The sequence below is a fragment of the Lithobates pipiens genome, unplaced genomic scaffold, assembly GCF_037356315.1.
Source record: "Lithobates pipiens isolate NorthernLeopardFrog02 unplaced genomic scaffold, aLitPip1_a1.2 Scaffold_30, whole genome shotgun sequence".
NCBI classification, from domain to species: Eukaryota; Metazoa; Chordata; class Amphibia; order Anura; family Ranidae; genus Lithobates; species Lithobates pipiens.
The window spans coordinates 118,595,933-118,610,890 of NW_027507791.1; the positions used below are offsets into that span (position 1 = coordinate 118,595,933).

The window sequence follows — 14,958 nt, forward strand, 5'->3', positions numbered from 1 at the left end:
ACAGAGCCCTAGGACCAGGTCAGCTCCACCACCAATCACTCGGGGACACAACCGGGCATATCCCGATGACTGGGTGTCCCGCTAGGAGAGACATCTCGAGACAGCTGGAGGTGACATTGCAGCAGCCAGGCCAGTCCAAAGTGGCGGCTTCGAGCACATGAGGCACAAACCAGGAGCTAGAGGAGTCCATAGCAGACCAGGATGAGGGCCCAGCTTCAGTACAGGGGAGGACCACAGTGAATGCTCCCTATTTGCCCCCTCTATCACCGGCCTCCATGGAATCCTTGATAGGCAGATCCATGGGAGCCTTTCACCTCACCCCCCTGAAGGACATGCTGAGCACCCCTGATGACACTGAGAGGTATGCACCCCCTCACTCCCCTAAAGATCTGTCAGCTTTAATGTATTTAACACATTGAGCAGAAAACTGATCAATCTGCTGCCAGAATCAAACAAAACACAGCCAGAATCCAGGATATTCAGGACCAACTTGAAGTGGGCCACTTTTAAAATCGACGACCTCGAGAATAGATCCCTCCAATATAATTTCAGAATCCGAGGTCTCTCAGAATCTGTAAAGGAGGTGCAACCAGCGGTGCATTCCTTTCTCAGGAAAATTATTCCAGATATTCCAGAACACAGGCTGGAGTTAGACAGAGCACACAGAGCACTTTAGCCTGTGAGGAAAGATGGCCTCCCCAGGGAAATCTTTGTAAAGCCCCACTACTACTCAATTAAGGAAGAGGTGATGAGAGCTGCACGATCGACCGACAAGCTTACTATAAGGGAGCATCAAATACAGATATTTTCTGACCTTTCCCCCTTTACGGTCCATAAATGACGATCGCTGAAGCCTTTACTGTTGATACTAATACAAAAAGAAATCACATACAGATGGACCTTCCCCTTTCGCCTAAACTTTTCCTACCAGGATAAACCCTATGGATTCTCCTCCTTCGCTGAAGGTGAGCGTCTGCTGATACACCTGGGCCTTATCTCTCAGGAGATACCACCTTGGACCACCGGCAGAGGATCCTTATCAACCAAGCAACCTTCCCCACCTAGTCCTCTGATGCCTGTTTGGCAGAAACAACAGCTCAAAAGGTCCAAGGACTCGTGACCTCCATAGTGGTCGTCCGATAAATGACATCAGAGGTTCTACTTTATTTAGCTCCCACGGGAACTGCACCTTTGAATTGTAATGGATTCCACCCGAGTGTATGGACATGTTTACACTGGACCCCACTTAGGGCCTCAGTACACCTTCTTACAAGTTTTATAGCAACTAAATAGTTATATAGCCCAGTTGGCCTCCTTTTATTTATTAGCTAACTCATATTCAGTTATTTTCCCTTGGGTTTGTGCCACGGGACTTGTAAGCTGCTATGTGTAGGTTTATTTTTATTCCCTATTGAGTACTCCCCTTCAACCTATTGAGCAGTGGGGGGGGGGGGGGGGGTTGGGAGGGGCTCTTGGGGGACCCCCAAGATACAGGGTTCCCTGGCAGCCCCACGGTACCCTAGAAGAGGGTTTCGCAGTAAGTTATCTCCTCTCTTTTTTTCCAGAGAATACTGCTATTGTTCTAGAGGGTCTGAGCTCTTTTTAGGGCTAGACTGTGACACATTACATCTTTTTATAGCGGGTGGACTGAAACGACTGCACTGCGCTTCATGCTGTTTCCGAAGGGATGTTGCAAGCCTTTCAGAGACAACCTGAATTTTCCAGGGTGGAGGAAATACTCCCCTCCCTGGACCTAGGGGACGATGGGGACAGACCCTTCTCCTTGCATTTTACACGATCGAATGTAACTTACAAGATTTACTTAACCTGTTCTTTGTTTTCTATTCTTTATCCCCCTTACTCTCCCACCTTATTTCTCTCCCCTCATCCAGGTCACATCAGATCCATGGCCATCCAGGGGAGGTCGCAGCAACGACTCGCAGGCTCAAGACATCAGAAACATTTTGAACATACTACCAGTTCAGACAGCCTATCCACGGGGGTAAGCTGCTGTTTAACTTACAGTGTTCCCACCTCTCTGATCCATGACTGAGACCACTACTGTACCATGTAAGCTATTGATTCTCTCTCACAACGCCCAGGGCCTAAACTCCCCAATCAAATGGAGGAAATTATTCCACCAATATCACAGTCTAAAGGCAGACACCATCTGCATCCAAGAGACACATTTCCCCTCCTCATACATCCCCACATTCCTCCAACAAAATTTCCCACACTTCAACCTGGCTAATGCCGAGAACAAAATGAGAGGGGTAGCGATAAGCTTCTCCAAAAAGGTTAACTACTAAATGTCTGGGGTGGTCAGGGATCCTGAAGGCAGATTCCTGCTGACCACGGGCACAATAGATGGGGGGTCCTATACTGTTCTTTCCTACTATGCCCCCAACAAGGGCCAAGAATTTTTTTTGGAGGATATGCTATTCAAATTATGTCCACGGTAGTTCTGGGTGGAGACTCGAACCTGTCCTTTGATCCTGTCCTAGATAAATCCAGTGCTAAGAAATCCATAGATAGATCCCCCCCCCCAAGTCTTAAAATAGCTCAACAATGAAAACGCTCTAGGCATGGTAGATATATGTAGAGAACTCAATCCATGAGCAAAAGATTACACCCACTATTCTGTCTCACACCAAACCTATGCCAGGATAGATAACCGCTGCCCCACTTGCTAGGAAGTGCCAAATTAGGGACACATCATTCTCACACCACTCTATAATGTCCTTGAGTGGCGTGCCCACAAGGGGTAGACCAGACCTACAAGTAGAGACTCAATAAATCCCTATTAAGCAACCCAGTACACTGCACTGTACTGGAGAAATCCCTGCGGTAATTTTTTTAAGACAATGATAATGGATCGCTCTCCCCCTCGAAGCTTTGGACAGCGCATAAGTAGGTGGTGAGGGGGAGGCTGATCCAGTTAGCCTCTAAACTGAAGTGAAAAAGAAAAGCAGATGTTCAAAAACTAACTAAAGGAATTCCTTGCCACAAGCAAATCACACAAACGCAACCCTACGAAGGATTCCCTTTCCAAATTAGAGACGGCTTGGGTTCAACTTAATCTAGCCCTAACCACATCTGCCGAAAAAACATTTCCGCTGGACAGGTGCCAGATTTTACTATCAATCAAACAAAATATGGGCCAAACTGGCAACAAAATTGAGCCCTAAAACACGGACCCTATCTATTCCTAAAATCAAAACATTTCATTTTCAGGCGCAAAATTCAGGGTGGTCTAGGTCTACCAGAGTTGTTAATATGACTAGGCTGGTAGGCAGTAGCATAATTACTTAAGTAACTTTGGCAACCCCAACCATGTAGAACAAAGATTACTCCATGACTAAAAACAACTGTAGGCTCAATTAAAACTAAGGGGCTGAGCACTGCTGGGTAAGGACTTGAGGTAAGGCCTGTACAAAATGGTGGTTGGGGCCTCACTCCATCCAATTACCTGGATCCCTGGGCCCAAAACAAATGTAACAAAATAGGTAAGTGTGATGGGATAGATAGCCAAATGCTGTACGTCGAGAGCAGCATGATGATGCTATAACTAGTCCCAAACTGTGGTCGTGTGGAAGGGCAAGGAACGCACAGAAATACATAACCCTCTCAAAGAGTGCTGGGCCTGGGTAAAGTGGCGTCTGGGCCTGAGCAGGAGACCAGGGCATTATATACTATGGACATATAATTAGTCCATGTAGGCATATAAAAAACAGTAAAACCTCCTTCCCCCCCCCCCCCCTCCTCACTGTCTTGCTACCCTCCCCCTCCCCCTCCCCCTCTTTTCCCCTCTTTACCTCCCCCTCACAATCCTCCCATTCCTATTCCCCATCCTCCTCCCCCCCATATACCCATCCTAACCCAAAGGCTGCCTCTTACTATAACCTGTTACGATAAGATTCACAAATGTAACCAACAAGTTTACCAGCAAATATAGGACATAGCTCCAGTGGAGATGTCCAATGGATTATTTTGCCCCTCATTTCATTGGCCCGGTCTATTTGAAGGGGATTCTTGACATCTCAGATTGCTTTTGGTTTGGTTATCCATCCCCTACACTAATCTCCAATGAGGTCTATTTTAATCAACAAAGGAGGTTTCTATTTCCCTTATAGGTTGTTTTCATACCCCATATACTGAACCCTGTCTAAGCTCCTCAGCTTCTGAACCAAATTTACATTGGTTCTCACACTACGGCCTCGCCTCTTTATCTTACATTTCCAATACTTGCTATATTTATATTTGTTTAAAATAGTGTTGCATAGATACAAAATGCTCCTGATGTGGACACTACGGTATTGCTATACACTGGACTATGTCGTTGGTCTTTCTTTTTCTTTCTTACAATGTTAACAACACATGTGATTCTGTATGCATGTTACCCTGTTTCTTTTTCTTACAATAAAATGTTTTGAAAAAAAAAAAAAAAAAAACAGTAAAACGGTAGCAATCAAAACTGACAGAGGTCTCGAGGTTAGGTTACAGAGTGTGAGCCATCAGAGACCTGTGTTAGATAAGTCCAACCAGTGTCCAGTAGGCTTAGTGTTCAAGTCGGAATAAGTCTTCCGGAGAGGTGGGTAGTCAAGGTCCTGTTTCCCTAAAGTCAGATCTGGATCAAGGAAATCTATGACATTGAGGTAGGGGGGCCATCCATGTTTGTTGGAGATGGTCATCGGGGGGTCCAACTAGTTCACTATCTGTATTGGTTCCTATTCCAGAAAGCGGAATAGGTCAGGGAGTTTGTCTGGGTCTGAGATCATGCATGAGTGGCCCTCTCTTTTCACTTGGATGCTAAAGGGGTGACCCTATGTCTAGGTGGCACCCGTCTGGTATATTACATTGAGTAGAGGCCCAACCACCAGACACATATATAGTGTGTGTTTGACGGATCCACCATCCATTTATTCCCAGACTTATCCAAAGTCCAACGGCCCCAGGCACCAGGCTTTGAACACAATTTCCTCCTTTAGAGTAATGTCCCCGGCACAATGCATCCCATGGGGGTGATCTCCTTCAGGGCCCACTAGCCTATGGACTCTATCCAGCTCCATCAGTGTGCTGGCATCTCTGGCCAGCAAAGATTGAGGATAGAGGTCACAATAGGCTTTAGGTCTGCCCCAGCAGTGGCTTTTCGGATTCCTTTCAGGCAAATGTTGTTTCTATGGCTCTCATTTGCATCGTCAATGTGGAGCTGGTGTTGACAGACCTGGGAAAGGTTTGCAGATGATGTGGCTTCAAAAGCCAAGAGGCAATTAGCATGGTCTGCTAGGATAAGAGGAAGGGTAGAAATAGTCGCTGTGAGAGGTTGACCTGTTGACAGAGGACATCCATTTCTTTATGGAGAGAAGACTCTATTTTGGTAGCCCAGGATTCAAAGTCTGCCCAGAACGCTGAAATCAGGGCTGTGGCTGCAGAGCCAGATGATCCCTTTATCTCTTGATGTAGTGCTACCTCTGGGCTTTCCTCTGGGATCTCTGGGGCTGGGAGAGTCCCAATGTGGGCAGATGGCTCTAAACCCGAAGTGCTGGGAAGGAGCAGGCTGTGCTTATTTGCCTATGAGTAGCACTGCTACCTTCCCGCGGTTTGGTGGGGGTTTTGGCCATCACTATCTTGTCTCGATCGGGCTGGGATTCTGTCAGGGCTGTGCAGAGGAAATAGTGCTGGATAGATCCACTGTGAGACTCGGTAGTGACAGTGGGGAGAGAGCTGTGATCTGACATATAGGCGGAGGGCAGAAGCAAGCAGTAAAGTTGCTGGCTATAGCTGGGAGCACACAGAGTTCCCCACCATGTGTCCTCAGCCTTCTGTTGTCATCCCCCTCCCCTCCAGTTTTCCTTCTTTTCATAAGAAATCTGACTGCTACTGGGACTTATCCAGGTCATGTTAAATTTGAGCAATGTTGTATTTCAGAGCCTCCAAACATTTTTATGATAAATAATCAGTGTAAAAAGACTGTTCAACTCTTCATCCAGTATGTTCATTCACTGTTTTCTAAAATTCTCATCCTCCACTTCAAATGATGGAAACTTGGAAGGGTGAAATGCTTTAGGGTATGTGGTTTGGTGAAGACATGTAGGCTGATGCTGCTCCTTATCATTTATTTGTGCACCTTGGCTGGTTGGGAGTACCTCATGTTCTGGGATACAGGGAAACACGTTCACATACCTCCCAACCTTTTAAGATTGGGATGAGGGACACCTACTGAAAAATGTATGTAGGCATAGGAAATGCCCCCTGACGCCCCCTTAAAAGAAAATTAACCAAAAAAAGGTTAATTAAATCCACAAGGACTTTTTTACCACTACTATTCCTTTATATTGGCTCTTAAAATGTACAAATGCAGCAGTTTAGAAATTGGATGAAAGGTTTTGCATGTGGAAACACTTTTTGAAAGATAAAAAATAAATGTTATATACAACTATATAGATCAGACCAAAATGAAGGATAAATGAGGAGTAAAGAGTGACAGAGAGATATCGGGGACAGTTGGGAGCTATGCTTTCACCACTACTTTGAGCGGCGCCAAAAGCAATATAACAGGTCTCAATTGAATATTACCACACATCTGTTTATTAAATATTTGAAACAAAGTTAAACACAGATTCCCATGGTAGGTGCCCAATATTTCACCTGAGTAAATACCCTGTTTTCCCCAAAATAAGACCCAATGTGATTGTCGGTGATGGCTGCAATATAAGCCCTACCCCCCAAACAAGCCCTAGTTAAAGTCTTTGTAGGTCTTATTTACAGGGTAAGGCTTATTTTTGGGGAGACAGGGTAGGGCTTATTTGGAGAGTAGGCCTTATATTGCAGCCATCACGACAATCACACTAGGTCTTATTTTCGGGGAAGAGTTTAAAGAGTTATTGTAGATTTAATGAATTTGATGATGTTAGGTTGCTCGTCTTCTGTAAGTAACCCCTGGTAGCCTAGGCTAGGATTGAAGAGCGGAGGTCCCTTTCACCGGTGGACAAAACATTACACATACACGCTATTGTACGTGAATAATGAATGTGCCTATTGAAGCACGCACAACAATTTTATTTAGTTTGAACAGAAGGACAGCCCTGTGGTTTAACCAATCAGGTAATTCATACATACATCGACATTTTTCTTAAACTCATGACATTATCTAAGTCAAAGGTGAAATACAGTCTTCTGATAGTTATTTCGTCATTTCAACATCTGCTGACTGACCATATTCTTGCGTAACCAGTCCTATCTTAGCTTTGTACCTCTTACCGCAGACAGATGCATCCTAATATGTCAACATCTTGCATCTTAATTCTGAACTTAGTGAAATGCACGCCTAAGCATATTATCTTAGACCTTTAACCTAGTACCGTATATCTTTTGGCAACCTTAATAAGTATTCCCTTATAATCCTTCCTTTGATCATTCTGTGATTTACATAATGATCATTCCTTTTCTAATTTAATAGCACAGGCTTCATACTCCGAACCCTTGTGCTCTTGGTTTCTATACCATACCGTTGGATCCTTAACAATGGAAGTGAGTTTCAGATCCTTCGGAGCGACCGTGTTTCCCTTTTTACATAAACATTTGATTATCTTATAACAGGCATATAAAAATAGAATGAAGAGAATCACAGTGACAATTGTCATGGCAGCATTTCGGAGCCAAGATATTAATCCCCCAAAACTAAAACTGCTCGAGAAGGGATCCCAGTTTTTTCCTATGTTCCTTGCCTCTTTCTGTAGTTTATTTACCTCTTCCCTGTGTTGGGCAATAACGTCATAGTAGTCTGGGACTTCGATGCTGGTATTATGAATCCAGGTACAGCACTCATAATCCTCAGTAGTCTCACAGAGGCCAGTAAGGGCTGCACTCATACTTTCTATAGCCAACTCATGTAGTTCTAGTTGCTTCCTAATTGCCCTAGTTTCTAGATTTAGTTTGGTTATGTCATCAGAATTTTCCTCCAGAATCTCATCAATTATGCCAGTGTAATTATTTAATCTTTTCATTAGGTCAATTCCCCACCCTGTCCAGGAAGGGAACCATGCCCAGGCCATATCTTTTTCTAAAAACAATTCTCGTTTATTACGGTGTATAAGGGGATATCTAGGATGCATGCTGGCTTCAAGGAGGTGACTTCCCTTGTTATCCCCTAATACCCCCATAATAGGAACCAGGGCTGCAAGGTAACACCACCCCTGGGGTTTGGTTGGGATCCAGGGGTGACAGAGTTTGCCGCAGCATATATATATGGTATTTCCTAGAGCTAGGGGTCGTTTATGGAACACGTTCCTAAGAGTATCAGAAAGGCCAGAGAGCACCAGAATTGACATTAATTGGTGTATTGTAGTCTTGGTACTGGAGCTAAGAAAGTCTAAAAAGGTGGCATTTAGGGTGGGATCTGAAGTATGGAAGAAAGAAGGACTGTTAAATGATGTCATTGAAATGTTAAGTTTTGCTTGTTTGCAAACCTCGGCTCCATCTGTGGTGTTTCCCAGTCGGAAACACCAGTCTGGGAAGTGGCTTCTACCTATAATTTGGAAAGTGAGGGTTTTATTTGGACGGGTCCTAGTAACATTCGTTAGGATGATAGGGGGTGTTCCATTAAGGAGGGGGGTAAAATTCAAGGGGACTGCCATGAGAGGGATTCTAGCTGTACTGGGATGTAGCTTGCTGCAAATCCAGCATTTCTCAAAACCAGATTTTTGAGCATAGCTATATTTGAATTTTAGTAGTAACATCTTGTTAGTCAGTCCCTTAGGTGACTCATTAACGGGTACAATACTTCTACTATGTCTTTGGCCGGGGGTATTATTCATCTTAGGTGGTCCACATATCCCTTTTAATAGACCTAAATCTTCTGGATGATATATACAGTTGGCTATAAACCATGTGGGCAGGAATACAAATAGTACCAGACTACCCCAAAGGCATACAGCCTTCCCTGACACTGATGGAGAAAGCATCTTTGTTTTTTTAAAGTTCTGATTATTTGTTATCTAAGAGTTCTGTTCTTCTTCTTCGTTTCTCATCCCGGCAGTTGTTGGCTCTGTTTTGTCCTTTTGAGGGGTGTGGGATCTTCCAGGGAAATTTGTTCTATGCCTCTCTGAACTTCTTGTAGATCTTGTTCTTGGGAGTTGCTGCTCTCTGTCACTGCCAGGGGCTCTGGAGTCGAGGGAAGCTGGGGACACTTTTTAAGACGGCTGGCGTGGATCCAGGTGTTTCCTAGGTCTGTTAACACTGCGGTCCTGGATACCTTTTCCACCTTCCATGGTCCTGAGAAAGCCGGTCCGATACTCTTTCTTTGTGCTAATTGTTTGATCAGCACTTTATCCCCAGGGATGAAGGGATGCGTTGGTTCTGTGGGAAGAGGGAAAAAAGGTGACAGAAACTTGTTCGTTTATTTCGTGGAGCATACTTACCAGATTTTTCACGTACATTTCCTGTTGGGAATAAATGTCAATATCAGTGTCTTGGTCTAATGGGGGTAATTCTATGTTTGCGGGGATTCCCATGAGGACCTCAAAGGGTGATAGTTTTGTTCTTGCATGTGGATCTTCCCCTCTTTTGACCAAAGACCTTCAGGGTCTTTGGTCAATCCTTCCTTTGTCCAAAAATGGACATCATCTTCTGTGGCCATTGATTGCATCTGTGCTATAACAGTTTTAAAGTTAGGTGCTGCGAAGTGTTCCTTGAAAAACATTGGGGGGCAGGTGGGTTAGGGGAAAAGGCAGCAGCTCTTTTAGCTTCTCTGTCAGCAAGAGCATTCCCTTTTGAAACACGACTGCTGTCAGAGGAGTGTGCCTTTACGTTAATTATGGCTACCTTTCTTGGAAGAAGAATGGCTTGGAGGAGAGCACTAATCTGTGTGGAGTTGGCAATTATTTTGTTGTCTGCTGTTTTAAAACCTCTATTGGCCCATATCACACCAAAATCATGCACCACTCCAAAAGCATATCTACTGTCTGTGTAGACGTTCACCTCTTTACCGGTGAATAGAATGCAGGCCCTAGTGAGGGCTTCCAGTTCAGCCACCTGAGCCGAAGAGGGGGCAGTGGTTTGGCTTCTAATACCTTGTTTGGCAACTGGACTATTGCATATCCTGTTTGGAAGGTGGAATCAGAGGGACGGGAGCAACTACCGTCCACAAAAACATCCTCTGCACCTGAGATAGGGGTGTCAGTGAGATCCGGTCTGGGACTGGTAATAGCAGCAACCTTTTCCGAACAGTCATGTATAATGTCTGGGTCATGTGGTAAACGCAACATGGAATGCAAAAGGCGCACAGCGGGGTTGCTGGCAGGCACATATTTGAGTGTGAGGTTATCAGTGTTCATCAGTGTTATCTCATAACCACTAAGTCTTTGCGAGGTCATATGTTGGGTATTCATGTTCTGAATAAGATGCGTGACTGAATGAGTGGTATAGAGAGTCAATGGGTGACCTAGCACTAATTTGTTTGCATCTTGTACAGCCATTGCACAGGCAGCAAGATTTTGGAGACAGGATGGCATTCCCTGTACTTGGATGGGGAGTTTTTTTTAGATAGGTAGGAGACAGGGCGGTAGCCTGTTCCATGCTGTTGTGTTAGCACGGCGGCAAAAGAGGTCCCCGAGACTACACAGTATAGTTGAAAAGCTTTACCATAGTCTACCAACCCTAGGGCGGGAGCATTTGACAGACTGTTTAATAGAGCTTGAAAAGCTTGTAGTCTGTCTTCAGTCCAATCTATTAATTTAGGGGCTGTCGAGCCAGTAGCCTCTCTTAGGATACTATCACAATGAGAACAGTCAGGGATCCATTGGCGGCAATATACAATTGCACCCAAAAATGAGAGTAGGGCGGCCTTGTCTTTTGGCGGACTGAGAGCTTGTAGGGCTGCGGCACGTTTAGGTGACACCAGCCTTGTTCCTTCTCTAAGGATACAACCTAAGTATTCAACCTGGGACTGGCACCATTGCACCTTCTTCCTGGAGGCGAGGTGTCCAGCTCGGGCTAAGTGTCCCAACAGTGATGTTGAATCGACCGCACAGTCTTCAGCAGTTCGACTGCACAGGAGCAAGTCGTCCACATACTGTATCAGTACCGACCCTCGCTCAGATGTCCAAGACTTGACAGTCTCGTTGAGTACCATAGAGAAGGCGGCTGGACTGTCTACATACCCTTGCACTAAACGCGTCCAGGTTAACTGGCCCCCGGCCCAGGAGAAAGCAAACATAGGTTGGGCTTCCTCCGCAATGGGAATGCTAAAGAAAGCATTCGCTAAATCAATTACTGTGTAGCATAGAGAGTCTGCCGGTATGCATGAGAAAATAAAAGTGATGTCTGAGACTAGGGGTGGGAGGGGAATCACTTGTTTGTTTACTGCTCTGAGGTCTTGTACAAGTCTCCACTCCCCACTGGCCTTTTTTACGGGGTAAATGGGCGTGTTCCAGGGACTGATGATTGGTCTCAGGATACCTTTTGATATGTAATCATTAATTTGAGGGGAGATGCCTTGGACTTTCTCTGGGGGTAGGGGATACTGTTTTTGATATTGTATCCCTGCATCTGATCGCATTTGGGGTGCATATGGTGTGCAATTAATAAAGCCCACACTACCTTTGTTTTCTGCCCAAATTGTGTGATGGTCAAGGGAGGAAGGTATCATTAGAAAGAAACTCCTGTGTGCATGTCTTTTTGGGAACCCTCTGTGTGCATGTCGCTTAGGGCCATGTAAGTCACATAATGGTGAACTAGCGGTAAGGGAACCTTCTTTATTAAACTTAATGGTAATACACAGTTGTGCCAAGAGGTCCCGTCCCATAAGGGGCACAGGGCATGAGGACAAGACGGCAAAAGTTTGGGTACATAATTTCTGTCCTTCTGGAGTGGCTACAGTCAGTGGTGGAGTGATGGGATGGGTGACAGGTGTCCCATTAATACCAACAGAGTTTCCCTCGGTGCATTATTTGTGGCTGTGTAGGATATTGGGGTAGTGGTTGACGAGGGTTCTGGTATGGCAGATAACGGGGATACTGTGGGCGGGTCTGGGGGTTAAATCCCCTGCCTCTGCCTCTTGCTCTAATCTGTCCAGTCCTATAAGGGCACTGGGATTTCCAATGTCCTTGCTGTCCACAATTGCCTATATTTTCCAAGGCATTTGTTCCATGCACAGAAACAATCCTTCATGTATTGTGGGTCAGCCCCTTTGCAGGGAGGATAAGAATGCTTATGTACCTGACAAATTTTACTGACTTCTTGCCAGTCTTCCTCTGAACAAGGACCTTGGGGTCCTGGGTCATGGATTCCCAATTGGTGACACCTTTCCCGAACTTGTGTCCAAAATGGTTCTACCTGGGGGCCAGGGATCATATTACTGACAAATTCATAGGGTGATGGGGTGGCCATAGCTTGGGTTGCTGCAGTATTCCCCATCTAGTAGTCTGGGCAGTGTGTGTCTAGTGGCAGGACACAGGTGATAACACCCGGTTTGTCCAACAATCCGGTCTCTGGTCTGGGAGTAGGATCCCTGATCTTTTTTGGGGCAGATGGACTTATATAAAACTATGAAGATTTACCCTTAATATACGATGAAGGGTAAATTTTTCCTGGTGGCGGTATTTACCCCTCTTACACCAAGTCTGCAAGAGAACCCCCCTGGTCTGGTGGTCAGTCAAATCCACTTGTCATCTATTCTTAGGAAGAGTAGACCTAACGTGCAATGGGGGCAGGCGGATGCTATGTCACTACAAGAGGGCTCCTCATATTCTGCACTCATTTAAACAACAACAATTATTTTCCTTATACTCTATATTAAAACTTATACTCTATATACTTACACGTGTACCTAGAGAGAAACAGACATATTCTTAATATACTTTAAGACATGAAATAACCGTATTGCAATACATTTATCAATTTATAGTGCACTTTTTTTTTAAAAAAAAAAAAAAAATTTTTTCAAATGGGCGTCCACTCCACCAATCCCTTTGTCACGGGCGTAATCTACTACTTCCCGTGTTAAAAATACTATCACCAATAGTTTTAAGTCAGACCAACCTAGTCGGACTCCCCTAAACCTATAAATTCCTTGCGAGCCCTTTTCACCTCCCGAGTGACCAGCCTAGTCCATCGCGAAGGCACAGTTACTTCTTTTAATTTTAAACTAAGTTCGTAGCGGCCGCCCGGACAGAGTAAGTGTTTACACCATTCACCAATCAGGTAAAAAAGAGTAAAGTGACTTACCTGTCGCAAGACGAGACGAACCCCACTTTGCTGGTACCAAAACTGTTAGGTTGCTCGTCTTCTGTAAGTAACCCCTGGTAGCCTAGGCTAGGATTGAAGAGCGGAGGTCCCTTTCACCGGTGGACAAAACATTACACATACACGCTATTGTACGTGAATAATGAATGTGCCTATTGAAGCACGCACAACAATTTTATTTAGTTTGAACAGAAGGACAGCCCTGTGGTTTAACCAATCAGGTAATTCATACATACATCGACATTTTTCTTAAACTCATGACATTATCTAAGTCAAAGGTGAAATACAGTCTTCTGATAGTTATTTCGTCATTTCAACATCTGCTGACTGACCATATTCTTGCGTAACCAGTCCTATCTTAGCTTTGTACCTCTTACCGCAGACAGATGCATCCTAATATGTCAACATCTTGCATCTTAATTCTGAACTTAGTGAAATGCACGCCTAAGCATATTATCTTAGACCTTTAACCTAGTACCGTATATCTTTTGGCAACCTTAATAAGTATTCCCTTATAGATGAGACTCTCAAAACGTGAAAAAAAAATGCATTCTGTTGTCCACGTTGACTTCATCCTAACTTACATTCAGATTATAAGGGAAGCAAGAGCTGTACTTATACAAAAAATTGGGTACATCAAACATCGAATTTGCCTGAATCTGGCTGAAATATGCATGTCAGACATAAAAGTGTTGGACCAATACTAAGTAATTTCTTTTGTTTTAATGCATTGCACAATGCAGAGAATCTTAGAAATGGGGATAGCCGATCGGAGGAGAAAGCAGCTCAGTAACCTGTTTTTCCATACTATCCAGTCACTGTCTGGGCCAAGCTGTATTTCTTGGACAGCATTAGAGAACAGTAAATGGTCGGAATTGTGTATGATTTTAGGCAGGAATGCCTGTGTTAGCAAACTGGCTAAACGGAAATCTAAATATATTTTTGGTAGATATGACAGTCCTCACATATACAGTATAGTTCAGTTATGTATTTACAGTAGATAGTTACCTACACTTAAACATTAAACTAGGATATGTAAAGAAATTATATTTTGTGAAAATTACTTATATTAGTAGGAGAACACAATAGAATTCACCCTGGGATACAGCTGAGGTCCATTGCATGCATCAAGAAGCAGCCAGTAAACTTCTAGTTGCCAATACGCAGTGGGATAGATTGATGTCTGTAATGACTTTGGGGCAAATGTAATGATCACAGACAAATCATCAGCCATTAATGACTACTGACTAATCTATACATTAAATAAAAATCATAACCTGAGGGCCTGTCTGTAGGTTTCCAGAGACAGGGATATTACTAAAGGAGATTGAGTAGGAGTAGAGCTAATGTGCTAGTAATTTCTACACACATGGGGTGATAAGAATTCCTGCTGTCTTCAATATATGGTCAGTGATGATGAATTTCAAAAAAGAATGTAAGACAGAATAATAAATGTCCTCTATGGCTGTGTTGGCTTCCAATGTGTAATTAAAAACCACAACCCAGTCGTTGGGCTTTTGAAAAATTCACAAACAGCCATCTGACAAAGTTCTGTTTGTGATGAGATGGGCAAATCTGCTTCTGCATTGATTCACAGTTTAAATGAGAGGTATATTTGATCATGATACAGTATATGTTTCTTGCAGGGACTATGTTATCTTTTATATTATCTTTGTTGGATATACAAGTAAAAAAGTGTAAAAGATATTTTACTCA

At 44.0% G+C, this 14,958-nt stretch overlaps 1 long non-coding RNA gene across 1 annotated transcript; it reads right to left on the reverse strand.

Annotated features, from left to right (window-relative positions):
• Positions 1-7,012: 7,012 nt before the first annotated feature.
• On the reverse strand, positions 7,013-13,754 carry LOC143943187 (uncharacterized). Its single transcript, XR_013264888.1, has 2 exons — positions 13,225-13,754; positions 7,013-9,357 (listed from the first exon to the last, which is right to left on the reverse strand). It is a non-coding gene; the product is annotated as an uncharacterized LOC143943187 (long non-coding RNA).
• Positions 13,755-14,958: the final 1,204 nt, after the last annotated feature.